Source organism: Myotis myotis, unplaced genomic scaffold (genome assembly GCF_014108235.1).
Source record: "Myotis myotis isolate mMyoMyo1 unplaced genomic scaffold, mMyoMyo1.p scaffold_m19_p_11, whole genome shotgun sequence".
Lineage (NCBI taxonomy): Eukaryota > Metazoa > Chordata > Mammalia > Chiroptera > Vespertilionidae > Myotis > Myotis myotis.
The window spans coordinates 17910704-17931017 of NW_023416315.1; the positions used below are offsets into that span (position 1 = coordinate 17910704).

A 20314-nucleotide genomic window follows, 5' to 3' on the forward strand; every position below is an offset into this window, starting at 1 on the left:
GGAGGAGAAAGAGAAAGCATCAGAACCAGAAATAGCAGGGATGTTAGAATTATCAGGCTGGGAATTTAAAATAACTAGGGTTGATATGTTATAGAATCTATATGCTATAGGTAAGATAGATGACATGCGAGAACAGAGGCAAAAAAAAAAAGAGTTGGAGACAAAAATAGAACAAGTAACAAGGGCAACAAATAGAAGACAGTAACAAATATGGTAGGTATTAATCCAACAATATCAATGAACACTTTGAATGTCAGTGGTCCAAATGCACCAATTAAAAGACAGAGATTATCAGAGTGGATAAAACAAACAAAAAAACAAAAACACAAGACCCAGCTATATGTTGTCTACAAGAAACCTACTTTAAATACAAAGACACACACACACACACACACACACACATATATATTAAAGGTAAGTGGATGGAGAAAAATATACCCTGGTAACACTCATTAAAACAAAGCAGGAATAACTGTATTACTTTCACATACAACAGAATTAAAAATAAGGTAAGTTATGAGGAATAAAGAGGGGCATTACATAAAGAGTTCAACTCTCCAAAAAGACATAAGAATTTTTAGCATGTCTGCACCTAATAACAGAACATCACACTCTATGAGGCAAAAACTGATAGAAGACCTAAGTGATCTTGGGTAGGGTGAGCAGTGACTTTTTAGATAAAACACCAAAGGCTTAATCTATGGAAGAAATCATTGATGAGTGGACTTCATCAAATTAAAAACGTCTTCTCTGTAAAAGATAATGTCAGGAGAGTTAAGAAGACAAGCTACAGACTGAGAGAAAATATTTGCAAAGGACACATCTGATAAAGGACTGTGATCTCCAATATATAAAGAACTCTGAAATCTCAACAATAAGAAAACAGCCACTGAAAAAATGAGAGGTAGGTCCAAGATGGTTGCAGAATAGGTGGAAGCTACACACACCTCCTCCCGGTGCCAAACCAGATTTACAGTTAAATTATAGAGCAATAAATCTGAATGACCAAGTTATTGGTAAATAGTTAATGCAATAATTATGTAGCCCATATAATAGATGTAATTATTTGTATGTTAACTACCATAAAAATGTGAACAAAATTTGAATCTATGGTAAGATGCACACACAGAGAAATAATTGTATCAATGAAGAATTTTTACATTTCTTTTATTGTTGTTATTCTCTTGTTATGTAGGTACAGGCTTTTTGGGGGTGTTAGCATTCTTTCATTTTAAAAATATAATGTGGCAAAGTAAATTATTTTGATTAGTTGAGCCTAATATTTGTTAGAGCATGTCTGTAGTTTTTTTTCCTTGGGTTAGGACACTGAATAAAAAGTGGTAAACAATATCCCTTATACTTTGAGTAGAGCTTCCCTGCATTAAATAGTGTCTTTAGAGGCGAAAACAGATTGTAAGCTCAATCCAATTTCCAACTCTGTGAAAATACATCACTCTGTCCTTTTCTATGTCAGGCGACTGACCCAGCAGTGGCCAGATAAAAGGGCTTCGCATATGAGTCATTTAGACCACATCTGTGAGTCTCAGATGTGCACTCGGCAGGCAGCAAGCTTTTCCCAAAGTAGAAAACGAAAGACACAGAGCTAATTTTTGCTGCTGAAAAATTCAATGCTCTGCAAGACGATTTTATTTTGACTAATGTATATTATAGTACATTTATGGGAAAAAAGACAAGCTTATTTTTTAGACCTGTTTCCACATTCAACGTCCTTTGAGTATTTTCTGACCTAGGTGTAGGCAAGTGCAATTTATTTTCTCTCTCCTAAAGGAAAGCATTAAAACCATTCTCATTTACCTGTGAAGCATTTGACCATTGATTCTAGTTGTTTAATCTTTGCTGAAGAAACAGTGGCATATAAGAAAAAAAGAATGTCAAAACAGTGCCTAATTTTTTTTTCATCCATGGGAGTGGTAAACAGTGTGATTAAACCCAGTGTTGAGGAGAATGTGGATAAACAGGCACTCATGATAGAACTGTAAATTGTTTCAACCCCTCTCAATACTAATTTAGAAATCTCTACCAAATTTTAAAATGCATGTAAAATTTGGCACAGAAAATCCACCGCTAGGAATTTACACAAGTATTCAAAGATACCAGGCTGTTGGTATTAGCAAAACATTGAAACCAACCTAAGTGTTCACTTGTGGGGACTGATGAAGTCAATGTAGCCTTTGTAGAAGTGGGGTAAGAAATGGTAGCCATGGACTAATAAGGATAGGTGACCATGATGGACATACACGTATACACATATACTGATGGGGAGCCATACAAACAGCCCCAAAATAGGACGTCTTGGCACATGCAGATTCTTAACTATCAGGACTTTTACATTCCCCACCCCCCCACCTCCCCACCCCACCCCCCACCCCGCCCTGTGTATTACACTTGCCCCATCCTCCTTAACCTATCAGATTCCTCCACCATCGTGCACTCTTCATCAAACCTGGCATAAGATACTCAGGTCTGATTGTTTCGGCCTTTAATAACTATTGCAGCACAGTGATATATTGCTGTTGTTCTGTGGACAACTGTTGTCCCATTATGAAACCTTAGCGGAGAAACAATTCCCTTGAACTTGGAAATCCCAAGTGAGCTTCACTGACTTACTGTGCAGTTACTTTGGTGTTTTTTTCTCTTCCTTTTGAAGAGTTCCACTGTGTTTCCTTGTGTTCCTGACCTCCTCACATGGGTCACCAACTGCAGGGGCGACGAGCAGCCCCTGAGCAATGGATGAACAGCTTACTTCGACAGGTTTCTGTGAAAGAAAGGGCCAAGGGTCTCTTTTACTTCCTTAGTAAAAGCAGTCCTGTTCTCCTGCCTCGTTGGCTTATTTTAACAACAGCTTGAATTCAAATTAATCTTTAAATACAATTAACAGGGCAAATATCCTTAAAAATATATATACTTCTATAAAATCAGGTCTTTAAAGACTAAACATAAAAATTCTAACAAAATAAAACCCCCAGGAAACCAGACTTGTTTGGAAAAATCAAAATAAAGGCTGCTGCTTTCGGCAAGGTCCCCTCAAAGGACCCCGACCTTTCAAAAAATTTTCCTTACAAACTTTCCAACCAAGTCCCATACTTCCCCACATGTTTCCTTGGGTCTTCATTTTCTTATTAAGGCTTTTTCATGTCACATAGTACTTATATTAAATAAATGAGTATGTTTTTCTCTCATTAGTTGATTTTGTCAGTTTAATTTCAATTTAAAAAATTTCCCAAATCACTATTAATAACTCATCTATTTTAAAAGGGAGGGAGAGGGGCTGCTTTATAAATGATATGCTGAACTAGTTTATATGGTAAGTTAAGTCTAACACTTAAGTTATGGGTATTACAAGAGAGATTATTATCTAACTAGTGGCCCAGTGCACGAAATCTGTGCACATTAAAAGGGAAGAGACCCAGACCCAGCCAGCCCCACCCCCATCAAGCCTCGCCAGCAGAGGACGCAGCATCAAGTCCTCACTACCTGCATGCACCTCTCCCATGCCTGCCGTGCACGCAGCCTCCTGCTGATCGGTCATTACAGCATGAGGGCATCATGACCACTGGCATATTAGCTCTTTATTATATAGGATTGAGGCAATACAGAAAGCCAACTCTCATACTTAGGTGTCAGGGAAGCTACCATAATCACAAAAGTGCTTTTACCAGGGTGAGGCTTATCGATTACACTCTGGATGTGGCGACCCGTGTGATTTCCCCAAATGTGGGAAACTTGACTACATAATTTGTGGTAGAGGGGGATTGCATTTGCCATTTCCCTTAAAAAAAAAAAAAGCCAACACTTGAGGAGAAATTTGGACCTCCAGCTATGAGAAAATGTGCTCAATTTTATCTTTAAAATGATGGATTTATCAATTTAAATAAATGAATGTTTTCTATCACAAGTCAGCCTTGAGTGAATCAGGAGCTTTTCCTAGGTTCTAACCGCTGCTGGCTAGGGGTACCCACAGGGAACCAAGTGCATCACCTTCAGGAACAAATAATTCTTCTTTTATTTTATGCTTAGCCACTACTGTGTTTATGTCAAACAAAAATAATGATTTACTGCCCGGCTGGTGTGGTTCTGTGGTTGAGTGTCGACCAATGAATTCCTGGTCAGGGCACATGCCCAGATTGTGGGCTCCATCCCCAGTGTTGGGTGTGCAGGAGGCAGCTGATCAATGATTCTCTCTCATCATTGATGGTTCTATCTCTCTCCCTTCCTCTCTGAAATATATATATATATATATATATATAATATATATATATATGATTTATTGAAAGCCTGGGATAGGGGTCCATGGGTTTGTGTTCTTCAGTTTATACAATCAAAAATCCCAAAATTAAAAAACTACTTCCTTTCCCTCACCTCACTCATATGTATGTGAAATGAATCACAATGCCCTTTTGATTTGCAGCAAGTAGAAGTCCTCTTTCCTTCCTTCCTTGACTTGCTGAAGGGACTCTCTGAAACGATTTTCAGGGTGTGTGCCCCCTTTCTGCCGCCTCTACCATTTCACTCCACCATCTCTACCAGAGAGAAGCAGCGAAGTCCCTGCTCTGGACAAAAAGGGAAACTCAGTATCACCTGAGTAAATGGAAGCCAGTTTCCCCCTTCGGTGCCCACCAGGTGCATCGCTGTCAAGCTTGTAGGTGTTGATACTGGCAAATTTATTACTGAACTGCGGAGGATCTCAGAGATACTTATCATGGTAGGTATTTAAATACATTCAATCATTTCATTTATTGTCTTAAAAACCAGTATTTTACATGTAGGGCACACTAATCATTGAAATACATGATATTATTGTTTTGTAGAAATTTATATAAATGATCTGTAAATATTAAATTTATAAGTGTAGATTTATTTTTATTATTTGGGTGTTATAAAAAATAAAATAGATACTTTCAACAGAAATAAATACTGTATATCTTTTTCCCAGCTCTATTAAGGAATAATTGAAATAAAAATTATATTTATTTAAGGCATACAATGTGATGAGGTGTTTTTTTGTTTGTTTGTTTCTTAATGTGTTTATTTACTTTATTTTTTGTTAATCTTCACCTGAGGATATTTTTTCCATTGATTTTTTTATTATTATTATTTTTTGTTAATCCTCACACGGATATTTTTCCATTAATGTTTAGGGAGAGTGGAAGAGGGAAAGACAGAGAGAAACATCAATGTTAGAGAAACACATCAATTAGTTGCCTTCTGCATGAGCCCAACCAGGGCCTGGCCGGGGAGGAGCCTGCAACCAAGGTACATGCCCTTGACCAAAATCAAACCCAGGACACTTCAGTCCACAGGCAGATGCTTTATTCACTGAGCCAAATGGGCTAGGGCTGATGTTTTGATGTCTGTATACAATGTGAAATAATTACCACAATCAAGCTCATTAACATATTCATCACCTCACATAGGTACCATTCTTTTGTGTGCGGTGAGAGATCTGCTCTATTAGCAAATATCAAGTATATAACACATTATTATTAACTATGATCACCATGTTGTACATCAGGTCTCCAGAATTTATTCTTATAGCTGAAAGTTTGTACCCTTTGATCAACATCTCTTTATTTCCCTCACCCTTTGGTAACAACCATTCTACTTTCTATTACTTAGAGTTCAACTTTTTAATATTTCACATTCAAGTGGGATCATGCAATATTTGTCTTCCTGTGTTTGGCTAGAAATAAATAATCTTATTTGCTTCTAGTTAGAATGTTGATCACACTTTCAATTTATTTGCCTTTGAAATAAATTTGATGTTAGAAAATTAATGTTGACCCAGGGTCTTTTGATCTTTATATACATACTTGGGGTTTGGGACGTGAATTTACTAGTACATTTTGCAATTCCTAGATAATCTGGAGACAAATCAAGCTGTTTTTTATAGATAGGTGGGACATCCCATAGATATAAGCATGAGTACAATTTACATAAAAATTCCATAGCCTTGCCCAAAATTTCTTAATATGGTAGTGATGAAACATTTAAACTATAGTGATATTTAAGCACCACAGGGATAATATAAAAACCCACTTTGGTCAGTACACATCAACAATAAAAAGTAAAATGTCAAGATTCATTAAATATATTGCCTTAAATAAGAACTGAGAAGTGAAGTAAGTCAGGCCTCATAAGATTTTATAGCTTTTGATCAAAGGTTTCGGAAATAAAATATGATATTTATAGTAAGTGTCTGTATTAAATGGAGTTCTTACCATGACAATATGAAAATTTTCCAAGGTAGTTTCATACTTGGCATTATCAGACAAATTACAACACAAATAACGTAAATGTGGTCATGGCCAAAGGAAAGGGTGGGTTGCACAAAATTTTGAATGATGGTTGAGATACATTTGAAAGGATGTTTTATCAACTAATAAGAGAATTCCCAAGCCGAAACCGGTTTGGCTCAGTGGATGGAGCGTCGGCCTGCAGACTGAAGGGTCCCGGGTTCGGTTCCGGTCAAGGGCATGTGCCTGGATTGCGGGCATATCCCCAGTGGGAGATGTGCAGGAGGCAGCTGATCGATGTTTCTCTTTCATCGATGTTTCTAGCTCTCTGTCTCTCTCCCTTCCTCTCTGTAAAAAATCAATAAATTTTATAAAAAAAAAAAAGAGAGAGAGAGAATTCCCAAGTAGAAGGTAATGGTAGGCTCACAAAATGCAAATCTCCTCTGCAGTACTTGTTTCCCATAATAATAAAGACACACTGAATGCATACATGAGGTCAGAAAAATGTGCCTGCTCCTAATGGTATAGTTGTGTAGAGACAACCAAAAAATTGCGGTGCTATGTTTTGAGACCAGACCTAATTGGATCCAGCAGCTCTTAAACACCAAGCTATACTTCATCATTCAAACTAGTGAGAACAAAACAGGATAAGGGTCATTTCAAGCATTAGCTTGGTCATGAAGACCAGAACACCATTAGAAGAGGCACCGTAGAGAGCAGCTTACTGTACTGCAGTTCTGCCGGTAAAGAAGTAAAATTTTTTGAGATTTTTTACCCCTTTAGCACATATTTCCTGAATACTTACTACATATCAAGTGCTGCAGTTTCTTGGTAGGCGATGGAATAAACATGAAAAAGATGGCATTATAACATAGCACATTTTTAAGGTTTGGATGTGCTCGTTTTCAGGCACATACTGTTTTTAAAATTCCCTGGCTAACTCAGAAATCACTTTCTCTGCCCATTCATAGAGGTTGTGAACATCCATGAATCCAAATTTCTGATCATTCCTGCCATTTCTAGGAAGCATTGTCTGCTTTACAGCCATGTTCCTGCCACCTCTACCCGCAATTCCAGCATTTATGACATAGACTGGGCTGGAATAATGGCATGCTCAGAATGGCTGAGAATAAAACACAGTGCTAGCATTTGATAGTAGCATCTGTCATTTATGGAGCACTTACTCTATATTAGTGGTCTGTAACTCCATTTTGCAGATTAAGACACGGAGGGCTAAAATAACTAGCCCAAACTACTCATAAAGCAAAGACAATATTCAGACACAGGTTGTGAGAGCAACATTCCTATCTCTAGAAGACATAGAAGGTGTAATGTACTTTTATAAATTACTGGTGGGAAGTCTTGGAAATACTGCACTTAGTAGTGAGAGATTGAAGAAGGTAGTAGTGAACCATTAAGTCAGTCTTAGATTTTGCTGCATACTGAGTTACTAGTCATTAAAAATGGCGGTCTGAGTAAGTTATACAGGATCTGCTCATCTAGTTTTCCCCCTTTTATTTTATCCCAAATTCCATTAAGCCCCTATTCTTGCTTTTCTCTCTTATTTCCAGGTCTGAATTTGTTGTTGAAATTCGATATATCCTTGATCTTGACCTTTAAATCTTTACAAGTTATGGTTCATATTCTCCAGGTAAATTCAAGTAAACAGCTGCCTGAGTAAAATAAAATCCAGGATTCTATTTCCAAAGTGAGTAGTTTCCCTGCCTAATGAAAATGGGGCCAGGGAAAAATGTAGGAAATCTGTAGTATCAATGCATTGAAAATGTTTGAAACTTTTTCCTGCTTGTTAATAGAACCAGACTTTACTAGCACAGCTCCAGCCCCCATGCCATGAGGTAGAATAAATTAGATATATCATGGATACCAATTGAGTTTGAACAAGTGTTTTTTCAGACTCTGCATTCACAAGGCACCATGTTCCTTTTCTATTATCAATCTTGTTATACAGAAATATCAAAATAGGATTCCTAAAAGATATATATACAACATTTATATCAAACCAGCTGTCTTAAATACCTCTCTTAATTCTTTTTGTAATTTCCCATACTTCCCTCCTCGAGGAACCTTCACTAGCAAATTATGGAGTATTACCATTTTCTGCTGGAGAGTTTTATGCATGTTTAGATTAGTCACTTTGGTCACAGCTGTTTCAAAATTCTGGTGAGGAAGAGCTATGAATGTCTTTGTTATTGTCTGGTGATAATATCATCTTCTGAAGTGAATCATCTCCTGAAGGAAATTTTTGGAGCCCTTGGAAAGAACACAGTGGCTGCTGATAGGATCCAGCCCCAAAGGCAGATTCATATGGAAGTGTATTTAGGTTTATTACACCAGACACTTCATAAGATTCTTCCCGAAAGTCCTGATAACGTGCTGTTCTCTATGTCAGTAGAGGGCACTGGAAAGGGCACTGGGCCACAAGTCCAAAAAGGTGAGTTTAAGACTTAGTTATCTCTGCAGTGTTACCTTGGACAAGTGATCTCACCGCTTGGAGATCCGGCTCAATTACATTAACTGTACGGGTTGCAATTGTCATTTTTGGCTCTGAAATTTAAAGAGATGTGAGATAGGATATTTCTCTCATCTAGTTATCTTTCTTTTTTTAAAAAAAAAGCTTTATTGTTTAAAGTATTACATCTGTCCCCTTTGTCCCTCATTGACCCCTTCTAGCCCACCCCACCCCGCCCCAGGTCTTCACTACCCTATTGTCAGTGTGCATGGGTTATGCATATGTGCATTCAAGTTCTTCGATTGATCTCTAGTTACATATATATTTTATTATTTTAGCTTGTAACTTATTTATCAATTTAATTTTTTCCTGTAGGAATGAAAATTTTGATTAGTTTTCATTTCACTTCTCACCATTCCCTGTACTCAAGTTACTGTTTGTGTGTGTGTGTGTGTGTGTGTGTGTGTGTTTGAACCATTTCATTAAACTTTTAATTTATTTCTGAGCAATTTTGTTTAATATATCCTGAGTTTGGGATATTTTGCTGTATAACTTTTGGTTTGAAATGGTAGAGATGAATTGATCGGGTGGGCATTTTAAACCTCTGATGGCATAATCCTTTCAACACATAGCCATTCTCCTTTTCATCTCGGCCACAGTGAATTTGGCGGGTGAGGGTTAAGAGATACCATATATCAGTTCTTTTTTCTTCAAACAATTTTAGCTATAATAAATAGAATTTAACTATGGGTAATTTGGAGTCCATGGAGACATATTCCAGGTTAACACATCATATGCTCTTGGTCTTTAAGAGAGAGATAACCATAGTAAACACTTAGCAACAGTGGCCCAAAGGCCAACCTGGAAACATATGAAGGAGGCAAGTGATATGCCATGTGACTTAAGTCAGTATCTTAGGCAAGGCTCTAGTCTCCACTGATTGATCCAAGTGTGGGTGTGCCTTGTGCTATTCTTGAACAGGTATGTGAGTATACATACCTACACTGGGATATTTGGCAGGATATAGATTACACAGCATTAAATATCCAATCTGTTGCTATGGATTTGTACTTTTTGAGGCTTCCCTCAATTTTATTCACTACTGTCTTTACTGTCCAGAAAGGAATGCATGTACAATCTTGGTATAATTATTTTTCCAGAGTGTAAAATTGCTCACAGAATATGCCTGATTACTCACAATAACTTTTTGATATTATTCATTACTATTAGATTACGACCTTATTTATATTTTGACTTTTCATATCCATTTGAAATTCTCCATCCAGTAAAATCCAAGTGCTCTTGAGTTTTCCCACCTCTCTCCCAATGGGAAGGGAGAACTTCACATCATGATATAGTCAAAATGGGCCCCATGTAGGTTTAGAGCCCAATGGCAAGGAAGGTAGAGGGCTTTTTGGTGCCTCTTGCACTGTACTGACTCCTAGAAAATGAGCCAGACATTCCAGGCTGTTGGAGGGGAAAGGCCATCTACATGAGGAAGTCACTACTGGGTCATCTTTCCGAGTGTCTCCACATTTGCTGCTCTCCCTCCAGTGGTGCCACTGATCTCTCCTTCCTGCTGGAAAGAGTCCTGTGTCTCCCCTGGCAGGGATAAGAGAACCATGTGTCTATTCCAGAAACTTCTGATGTCAGGATAGAGGAGAGGATAGGAGCCTTGAAAACTCTTTGGAGAAGAACAAAATGCTGTAGTTCCTTTGACTGAGAAACAAGCAGAGGCGGATGTCCCTAGAGACCCTGTACACATTCTCCTGGCACCTCCTGCAGAGAAGAGGAAACAGCAGACGTGTGGGCTCCTGAACATGGACAAACTCTGGCTCCAATGCAAAGCTGACAGAGAGGGTCCCTCCAGGGCAGTGATTTTCAAGCCCTGTGCTGTCAGAGGACACTGGTGTGCCACAAGAATTTCTAAAACATGCAGTACCTCATTATTTAGTCAGTGGCACTGACCTCTTTTCCCTTCGATTATCAAATAAAAAAAATGACAGCAGCCAACACAGCAATAGCCATCTGGTGTGAATGAATCAAAATTATGCCTAATTTTTTGGTCAGATCAACAAAAAATACATACATTTTTTGGAGTGCTGCAGAACGTTAGTAATTAGTTTATGTGTGTCATGAGATGAAAAAGGTTGAAAACCTCTGCTCTAGGGGATGGCCGCTGAGATGAAGTTTTTAGGGGGAAGCCTTCCCTGATCGCTGGGCTGGACAACTCCCAACTTCTCACAGGTTCTTTTTTTTTTTTGTCAAGGCATGCGTGTGTCATCCGGGATCCCATGAAGATGCCCTGAATTCCATCTGTTCTGACACCTTCAAAAGTTTTGGTCTAGCAACTCTCCACCCATCGCGGAGGCATAGAAGAGCCTGTGCGATTCATGTTCTTTTTGCAAACCAACAGACCAGGCCAGATTAGGACAACTGCAGAACAAAGAGAATCCTCGTGAGAATTAAACTCATGACCTCACTCCCATTAGCACTAATTCAGCACTGTCCACAGGCAACCCAGTGTTCCCAAACAGAGCTCACTCACGACCGCTTTGTAGCAGATTCTCTCTTCTTGGAAGAGTAGTTTGTGGAAATCTGATATATATAGATGGTTTCTTGATTGGTCATAGAGGTAATGATTCTCTTGCTACACCGCTGTAGAAAAAAAGAGATGTTATGAAAGGAGATGATGCTGATGATGTGTTTAGGTCACCATGTGACAGGTGAATGAATTGTCAGTGAAGTACTGTATGTAATACTCCAAACCTTGGGAGTATTTTGTTTCCATTTTGGAGGAGAAAATAAAGTTGCTATTTCATTGGACTAGCAAGGAAATATCTTGGGTAGCACATAGTCTGGTCAATAAAAGTGGAAATGCTTATAATTCTTACTGCCTGCTTGCTAGTCTTTTTGTTTTTACTTCATTTTTTTCTCTCTTGCCTACCTGTAATACATTGTGAACATGAGGCCCCCGATTTCCTGTCACTCCTAGAGAAAAAGGTATGAATAATCTCTAAGATGTTAGAAACTCAATATATTTAAAAGAATAGCTCTTTTCTGCTCAGAAAGAGTTATATCAGAAAACTAATAAAATAACTGAAAATATCCATGCTTTACACAAAGGCAGGGGACAACATTCCTGGTATCTGTCAAACTATATTTATGTGAAAATATGATATTTCATATTATGTCATTGTAAAAGCCATGAAATAAATATGTTAATATGCATATTAATAATGTGACAATGTATACATAAGCAAATAAGAGGACAAAAAGAGATAAATGTCTTGTGTATTGGGGCTATATTTTTTCTTTAAGCCTTTTCTTTAAGATATCGGTATAATTATTTTTCTTTGTACACACATACGATTATATCTGCAACAGCCTAAAAAACAAAAATCAAGGTATGCTGGCAGAAAAAGTTAAGGGGAGGGTGAAAGTAGACGTCTGTGTTTCTTTCCTCATTCTCATTCTATTCCACATCACAGCAACAGCTCTCTGCTCCTTTTAGTGGCCTAGAGTATTGCAACCTTTATGGTAGGGATTGCATAACCGAGATGCCTGATACATTCCACCTAGCAGTTCAGTACTGTTGCTTGTGCAGTTGTACTTTCTGTGATTTAATTAAATCTCTTCTACTTACAAATTGACAAACCCACAGAGAACCCGGATGGTAATTGGGTGGTGGTAGGGGGTGGTGTGTTGTTCAACTAATCTAACACAATCCTAGGAAGGCTAAACCAGTAATTCAACAGTAGACTTTGTGGGGGGAAAAGTGTGATTTATTGGCATTCTCATCTCACACCATTTCTTGTCAAAAAGAATAATAACTATTGGGTACTATAAGAATATGAAATATTTTTATTCAAAGAATAATGAAAATGACTGGCGAACATTTCTATTTCATACTCAAGTAAGTCTATGGATTGGAGTAGTTGTAATTATATCCTTTTTTATGCAGAAGATCCAGAATAATAACAAACGTTTACAATGTACTAATTACAGGCCAGTTTGAAATTTAGCACTTTATACATAGTGATTTATCTAAACCTCATAACATGCCACAAAAGTATCAAGTATTATGATACTTATTTCAAACATGAGGGAACAGAAACACGAAGATTAATTTTCTTGGCCAAGATTACACAACTGGGCAGTGGCTAGAACACTGACCTAGGCTATTCTTGTAAAAAATATTTTTTTCCTGAAAATGAATGAACTCTCTTTTTTTTGAAAATGAACACAATGTACCATTAGTTTTATATCTATGAAAAAGAAATTTTCAATGACTTAATCATAATAGCTAACATTCATGAGTGTTCCCTCTGTATCAGGTAATTTCTAAGCGCTTTGTCTGAAATAGCTCATTTACTGCTTGCAATAATCATCTGAGGTATTATTAGCTTTGTGTTAAAGACAAGGAAACAGAGGATCAGAGAATAAGTAACTTTCCCAGGTTACAAAGTCAGTAAGAAGGCGACAGGGTTCAGGTAGTTAGACACCAAGGCTCATACCTTTTACCACCACTCCCCACCTTCAATGGCTTAGTTAGTCACCAACATCTGTGAACATTCATGAAGTATAGAGTTAGACTGAAGGGTGTCTCCCCATGGGATATGTTCATGCCCAAAGATGTAGCATGTCTGATAGAGTTAAGAATGGAGTCCAGGCATTAATTAGAACCATTTAAAGTCCAAGGAATTTGAATTTCACACAATTGGTTTGCAATGTACTCTGAATGGCTGCAGATTTAAATCCTGTATTTTTTGCCAAAGCATTCTTGGACTTATTAATGATTGAGTGATTTTACAAGACATGCCAAGCTTATTTGAATAACTATTCCTGTCTTGTGAATTGACAGAACTGATGTGATTTCTCTCAGTGATTGTTCTCGTGGGCAACAAGATAGCAGAGAACAAGGCAGGGTAAAATCTTTCTGTGAACTCCGTTCAACATGGTATTCCTGATGTATTCTTTGTAGAAAAGGAAAAGGTATTTATAAGAATATATTTTAAAAGTATATTTTCTTATTGATATAATTAATTAAAAAACAGAGTAGAAAGAAGATAGATTGAAAACTGTCAGAGATTTTGCCATCAGCCAGCTGGATGACCTGTCATTTTCTGGGATTCAGATTTTTGATGTGAAAAATAGGGTTCCGGTTTATGATCTCTAGAAGATTCTTCCATTTCTAAAATTTAAGTACTTTTTATAAGAGGAATGTATGTATAAGATCTTTCTGACAAATAATGGTTGGTAGCAGTGGTGAAGGGATAGGGTATGGGAATGTTGAGAGGGGTGGTGGTAGTTTGTGGATACAGACATACAATGAAGCATGATTTACAAAATAAAAAAAGGTCACTCTTATATGTTATAGTTAGGGATGACAATATTTATAGCATAGTCTATAAATGCCAGGGCATTATCTATTACTAGAAATTGCTTAAACTGCAATGAATTAAAATACTTGTGAGGATAAATCATTAATTATTAGTTGACTTCTGTCATGTGTAAAACACTAGTATATGAATAGTAGCATAGAATGGTGACCAGCTCAACTGCTTGCCTTTTAAGTATTAAACAAAGCAAACTCCTCTTATTTTACAATGGGAATGAAGATCTATCTATCATCTATCTATCTATCTATCTATCTATCTATCTATCTATCTATCTATCTTCTAGACTGTTGCTAGACATTGAAACCAATAACCTAGAAGGTCTGCAGCACCTCTCATTCAAAGATCTTGCAGAAAAAAAGAGGCCTATTGAAGCCTGACTTAGCAGCAATTATATCAGAAGCTGGGAGAATGCCTTCAGACATTCTGTGCTACTGTACAAATTCATTTGAACATTTTTAGCTTTCAAACTTTAAGGTACCCAGATTAATTTTAAGTTCAATAAGCTTACCTGAAGAATAAAAAACATTGAATTAATTTCTCTCAGTTACTGATTTAAAAAAATATGTATTTGTCAACAGTTATTTTCTAAAACCATATTACAGCCAAGGGCTTATGGTTTTCAAATGCTGTTCTTAGCTTGGATCTATAACTGTGCAAATAGCCTCATTTGCTAATTGTCTGCAACAGAAAAGCCAATAAATCATGGTCTAGTGTTATCATTTAACTTATACCTTATCTGTTAAAAGTGCTCTCCCCTAAGTTAACCAACAATTACAACTACTTCCAAATAGGCAGGGATAAGAAAAATTATAATAACAACGTACAAATAAGGTAAACTGAATGCCATTAACTGAAGTTATATTCCTAAATAAGAAAATACATTTTTAATTACCAATCATACACTTTCTTGCAAAGAATATAATCGTTTATTTACTCTTTCAGAACACACTTTTTGAAAATCTAAGTGCTATCCACAGTGCTAGATAATAGTGAATGACAAATAAAATGACTCCTTTCTGGAGCTGACATAGTAAGGGAGAAAATGAAGGCATGCAAATAAACAAATAGCGGTCTTTTAAATTATACCTATGAGTGTGTACATTAACTAGCCTCTCTATTTAGTTCCTTCAAAGTCAGTGGAGTGCTTGCTCCAAAAAATTCTGGACTTTTCCCATGGTTTAGTCATCTTCTAACTACAGAACCTGAGAAAAAGAGACCTGAGGAGTGTGTCTCCCTCACAGAGTCCTGGTGACTCTACAGAAAAGATGAGAGAAACTCTGTAGGACCTCTGATCCTCTTGTGAATTTGTTAACTATGATTAGCTAGTGCTTAACAGTAAGCTGCTGGTGGCAGGGATTTAGTGGCTTTTATTTATCAGGCCTGGACAAGCTAGGTGAGATCTGTTTACGGGGGCAGAAGGATCCCATTAAAATGGTCATAATCAGTCCTCAGTGTTACAGGCAAGACTTGAGAGACTGAGGCAAGCTGAGAAGGCAAGATGAAGACAGCAACTGAGGTTAGCAGCTCAAGTCAGAAGAGATGGACAGAGAAGCCAAGTTTGAGTGGGTTAGGGAATCTCAGGGGCCTGTGTAAGAATTTGGTCTCTGTGTCAGCCTTTTTCCTTTCTAGGTCACATAGACACATGACACTGAGCCAGAGGGCAAGATTGATCCAAAGCTTACTGATTGTGTAGAAATCACTGAGTAATGGAAAAAACAGCAAAACAACAAAAACACCCAAGTTCAAATTCTGGCTTCAATATTTTAGTCACAATAGAAAGGCTAATTAATATCTCTGAAAATCAGTTTTTTCATCAGCAAACTGGGCGTAACCTCCCTCAAATAGAGCTTTAATTGAGGATTAAATTAGATCTGTACAAAATAAAAAGATTTGTAAGTGAATTTCCCCCAAAGTAAAATATACCATACATGATTAAAATTGGCTATTAATGAGATAGCATTTGGGTGAAGAGTACTCAGATAATAACTCTTCCCAGGAGAATATTATCTCCCCTCTTTGACTTACATAATGCCTAGATACTTTCAGACTCTTTAGATTTCCATTAAAATTCCCCATTATATCAGAGATCCTTCTCAAACACTGGAACGGCTGAAAGAGCTTAGAAGAGTATGCTTAGGACTCAATGTGGGATTAATAGTAAGACTCCCAGCTGTGAAAAAGATAACCTTGAAGTTCTATAGGACCAGATCTGTGCAGACTCTGCTCTGAAGACTGGAGTGATTGCTTCTCATCAGAGTAACTGGTGTGGAAGATCAGGGGGCGACGGAGTGTTAGATCTCATAGAGCAGCAGCTGACCACAGAGACAGAAGTGTGGTCAAGGCCAGGACCACTGGCCTTGGAGACAAATGACCAACTGAGTGCTAATGATGACCTTGCCACTCACCAAAGTGACCCTCTCGACAAGTTTAGTGCTTTTTACTGTTTACGAAGTGAGAGTCTGGGACCAAGTGACCTCTAACATTTCTTTCTGTTTACAATAGCCTCTGATTCTGTAAATTAACTGTGCTGCGCCCTGCATTTGTACAGCATATTTCACTTTCCAAAGCATGTCAATATCTATTATTTACTGATCCTGTGAGGCAGGTATGGTATATTTTTTTATCCAAAGTTTATAGATAAGAAAATAGACATTTGGAGGTTGTGGCTTCCATATGTTTCACGATTAGGTTTGAGTAAAGGAGCTAGATTCAGAAATATTTTGTTGACTTTTAAAATTATATCAGAGTTGGGGGTGTTTCCCTTTAAGAGTTCTTGGCAATTACAAATGATTTTGAAGTATCATGTGAGGTGGTGGCTGCTATGGAAACTGCATGAATACATGAAGCATGCAAAGCCTGTCACCACATCAGATGTTGCTGCCCTTTGGCTATGCTGACTTACTCATCTGTTTTTTTGAAAAATAGTTCTCTCTCTTTTTTATTTTTCCAAATACATGCAAATTATTCTTATAATCCAAGAAATCTCATTTTGAAATGACTCATTTTTATGAAATGCATTCAGTGACTTGGAACAAAAGATTCTGGTAGAAATACAACCTGGAACAATAAGCTATTACAAATATATACTATTCATTTTGCATTTCTGTGGCTCAACTAAAATGTGAAAAGAAGCTAAGAGAGAAAAATTAAACCCATGAGCCGGGCTCATGTTTATATTACAATTGTAAAGAAAAACCATGCAAAGGTTGAAGTGTGACTTTTTCCTTTTAAATAATATATAAAGATATTCAGGATATCTGAGCTCTGAACAAAGCTATAAATTTTTAAACTTTGCACGCATTTGTGAAATATTAGAACTTATAGGCATCAATAAATCTTAAAAGAGCAGTCATTGCTTTTATATAGCCTATAAATATATACATATATATATTACATATATGTGTATAATATACAGAATGTCTGTAAATAGTTACCACCTGCCTTAGACTAAATGTTTGTGTTTGCCAAAATGTATATGTTGAAACCTAATGTCCAATGTAATGGTATTTACAAGTGGGACCTTTCAAGGTGATTAGGTCATGAAAGTGGAGCCCTTACAGATGGGATTAGTGCCATTTTAAGAAGAGCCCCAGGGAGCTCAGTCCCCCCATCCACCACATGAACCAAGAGGCAGGACCTCGCCAGATTTGGAATTCACCAGCACCTCGATATCCCCAGCCTCCAGACCTGTGAGAAATAAAATATGATTGTTTATAAGCCACCTGTCTATGGTACTCTGTTATAGCAGCCCCGACAGACTGACACTACACTGATATTTGGTGTTTTAAATGCTGGGCTCTCTGTCATAAATGGGACTCAAATATCTTGAAATTGCCGTTGGATATATAGATACACAAATTATATGGACCAAAACATTTACGTTCTCCTGTATTTACTGTTCTTTGAGAAATACCTTTTACTTCAATTTTTTTGTCATCTTACCTGGCGCCTAGTGATGCCAGCTGTGGTTGGAGTGGTAACTGTCAATACCATACTTTCCTTGCTGCCAATTAAGCTACTGTGGCACATTGGTATTCTTTTATTTGCATTCCTCTGATTCATAATAGTTACATTTTTATATGCCCATTAGTTAATTATATGACTTCTGTAAAATATTTATTCATAAACATAGCCAAAAGGACAAAATTAATAGTATAGAAAATACTAATGTTTGATATATGAAAATTTTAAATTTTATGTAACTAGGCAAATACATAATCATTATCTTCATATGTAATATATTGGTTTTACTTTTAGAAATTTCTCATCTTCCATATCTTAAATATTCATATGTATTCTATAGTTTCAGTTGTTATGTTTAAACTTTCCATCAAGTTTTAATACTGTATATTTTGGATGTAATGAAAAATGAGAATTTTTTTTTCCAAATAATAAATTTTTCCAACACAATGCTAAAAATAATACATCCTTTCCCTATGGAATTGTGGTATTTTAAGTCAAACTATTGAGGTTCTAAGATTGATCTTAGGGCTACCCTGTTATTTGTATTTTGATTCTTAAGTCACCACAGCATTGGGTTAAATATTATAACTTTAAAATAAATTTCAATATCTCATAGCATAATTAACTCCTTAACATGGGTTACACTTCTCATTTGTTTACTTTTTCCAGATGAGCCTAGTAAAGTTCTCACTCCCACCCAATCAAAATTTCCAATGCTTCTTTTCTGTTTCATTTAGTTTATTTGTTCTGCCTTATTTTTAACATTTATCTCAAACGTGGAAGAAATTATTTTATCAGAAATGTATATATTGAAATCAGTTTATAGAATCTTATTTGTACAGGGCACCTTGATGACTATGAATTAATATTGGGCAGGAGTTCAAAGAGACTGATAAATTTGCTCTGAATGCATGTAAGTTTGGAAAATTACATGTATTGTAAACATTGACTACAGGATTTTTAAAAGTAGGGGTGTGAGAGTAAACCATTCATGTCTTACACAGAGAAGACATGAGGTGGCTAGCTGGTGAGCTAGTTTATGTTATGGAACTGGAGCATGCTTATCCGGAAGAGCACGCATTTTTTTATTATTCTTTTTCACTTTGCGAAATTTGCTTGCAATCTGGTGAAGTAATACAGGAGCATTTCTCAAAAATCGTCCACTCCCAAAAGATTCCTTCCAACTCACTTTCTACCCCCATCACACTCACATCACAGAGGAGATTTTCATAGGACAAAGTTACAAGAAAGACATAGCTGCAACAATTACTGCATTATATATTCTTATTCATAAATTTTGACAGTTATAGGAATTACAAACCCAACAGAACTATGGATTTGGGACTTTCATGTAGGAAGGAAGTCAATATTTTAAAGGAAATCATACATATGAAGGTGTGAAATATCACAGATAACCTAAGATTTAAAACCAGATTTTCCTATGTGCTGGTGGTTTGATGATGAACAATTGCTTAACCAATCTGATTTTAGTTTTATCACTCATAAAATAGATCATAATAATATTTTGTAAGGAGTGTAAAAAAGATGAAAGGAAATGAAGGAATGATTTACAAACTGGGAACAATATTTGAAACATAGTAGTGATAATTATTAATAATCATTATGTATTGCAATTAATGGGAAATTTTAAAAGCATGAAGCTTTCCATAATATTAAGAAGTAAGCAAACTAAAACAAAAATAGCCATGAGCAAAACATGCAGAAAATCTTATAGACAAATAAAGGGAAGCTCTAAATAGAATCAGGACAGAAGCAAACCTAGCAGGTACTTTATTAATATATTCATAGAAATATCAATATTAAAACACTGAGTCCTATAAAGGGTAGTACCTTTTGTAAATAGAACTTTGATTGAATTAAACTGTTTAAAACAGTAGAAAAGTCACTCTGATTGTATTTGTTTGAAACAAAGGCCCAGAAAAGAACAGTAACAAAAAGGATTATATATGCAAGATTATTAACTGTGTGGAAGAAACAAAATGAAAATTGTAGATAAGTGATAATTTTTAACATATGACCAAAAACATTAAGACTTAAAGAAAAATTCAGAAAACAAAGTAATCCATTTGTCAACAGAAATATCTTCAGTCATTCTGAAGTAATGTGTTTTCTGTATTGGAAATATCTAAAAGCTATATTATTAAAGAATTGTCCAAAAAATGTGTCTCAAGTTCCTTAAAATTTTCAGTGGCTCAGTATTATTA

General features: G+C 36.4%; 1 non-coding gene across 1 annotated transcript; it reads left to right on the forward strand.

The window, feature by feature from the left end:
- The first annotated feature begins 3630 nt into the window (after positions 1–3630).
- On the forward strand, positions 3631–3792 carry LOC118666662. Its single transcript, XR_004971017.1, has one exon. It is a non-coding gene; the product is annotated as a U1 spliceosomal RNA (small nuclear RNA).
- Positions 3793–20314: the final 16522 nt, after the last annotated feature.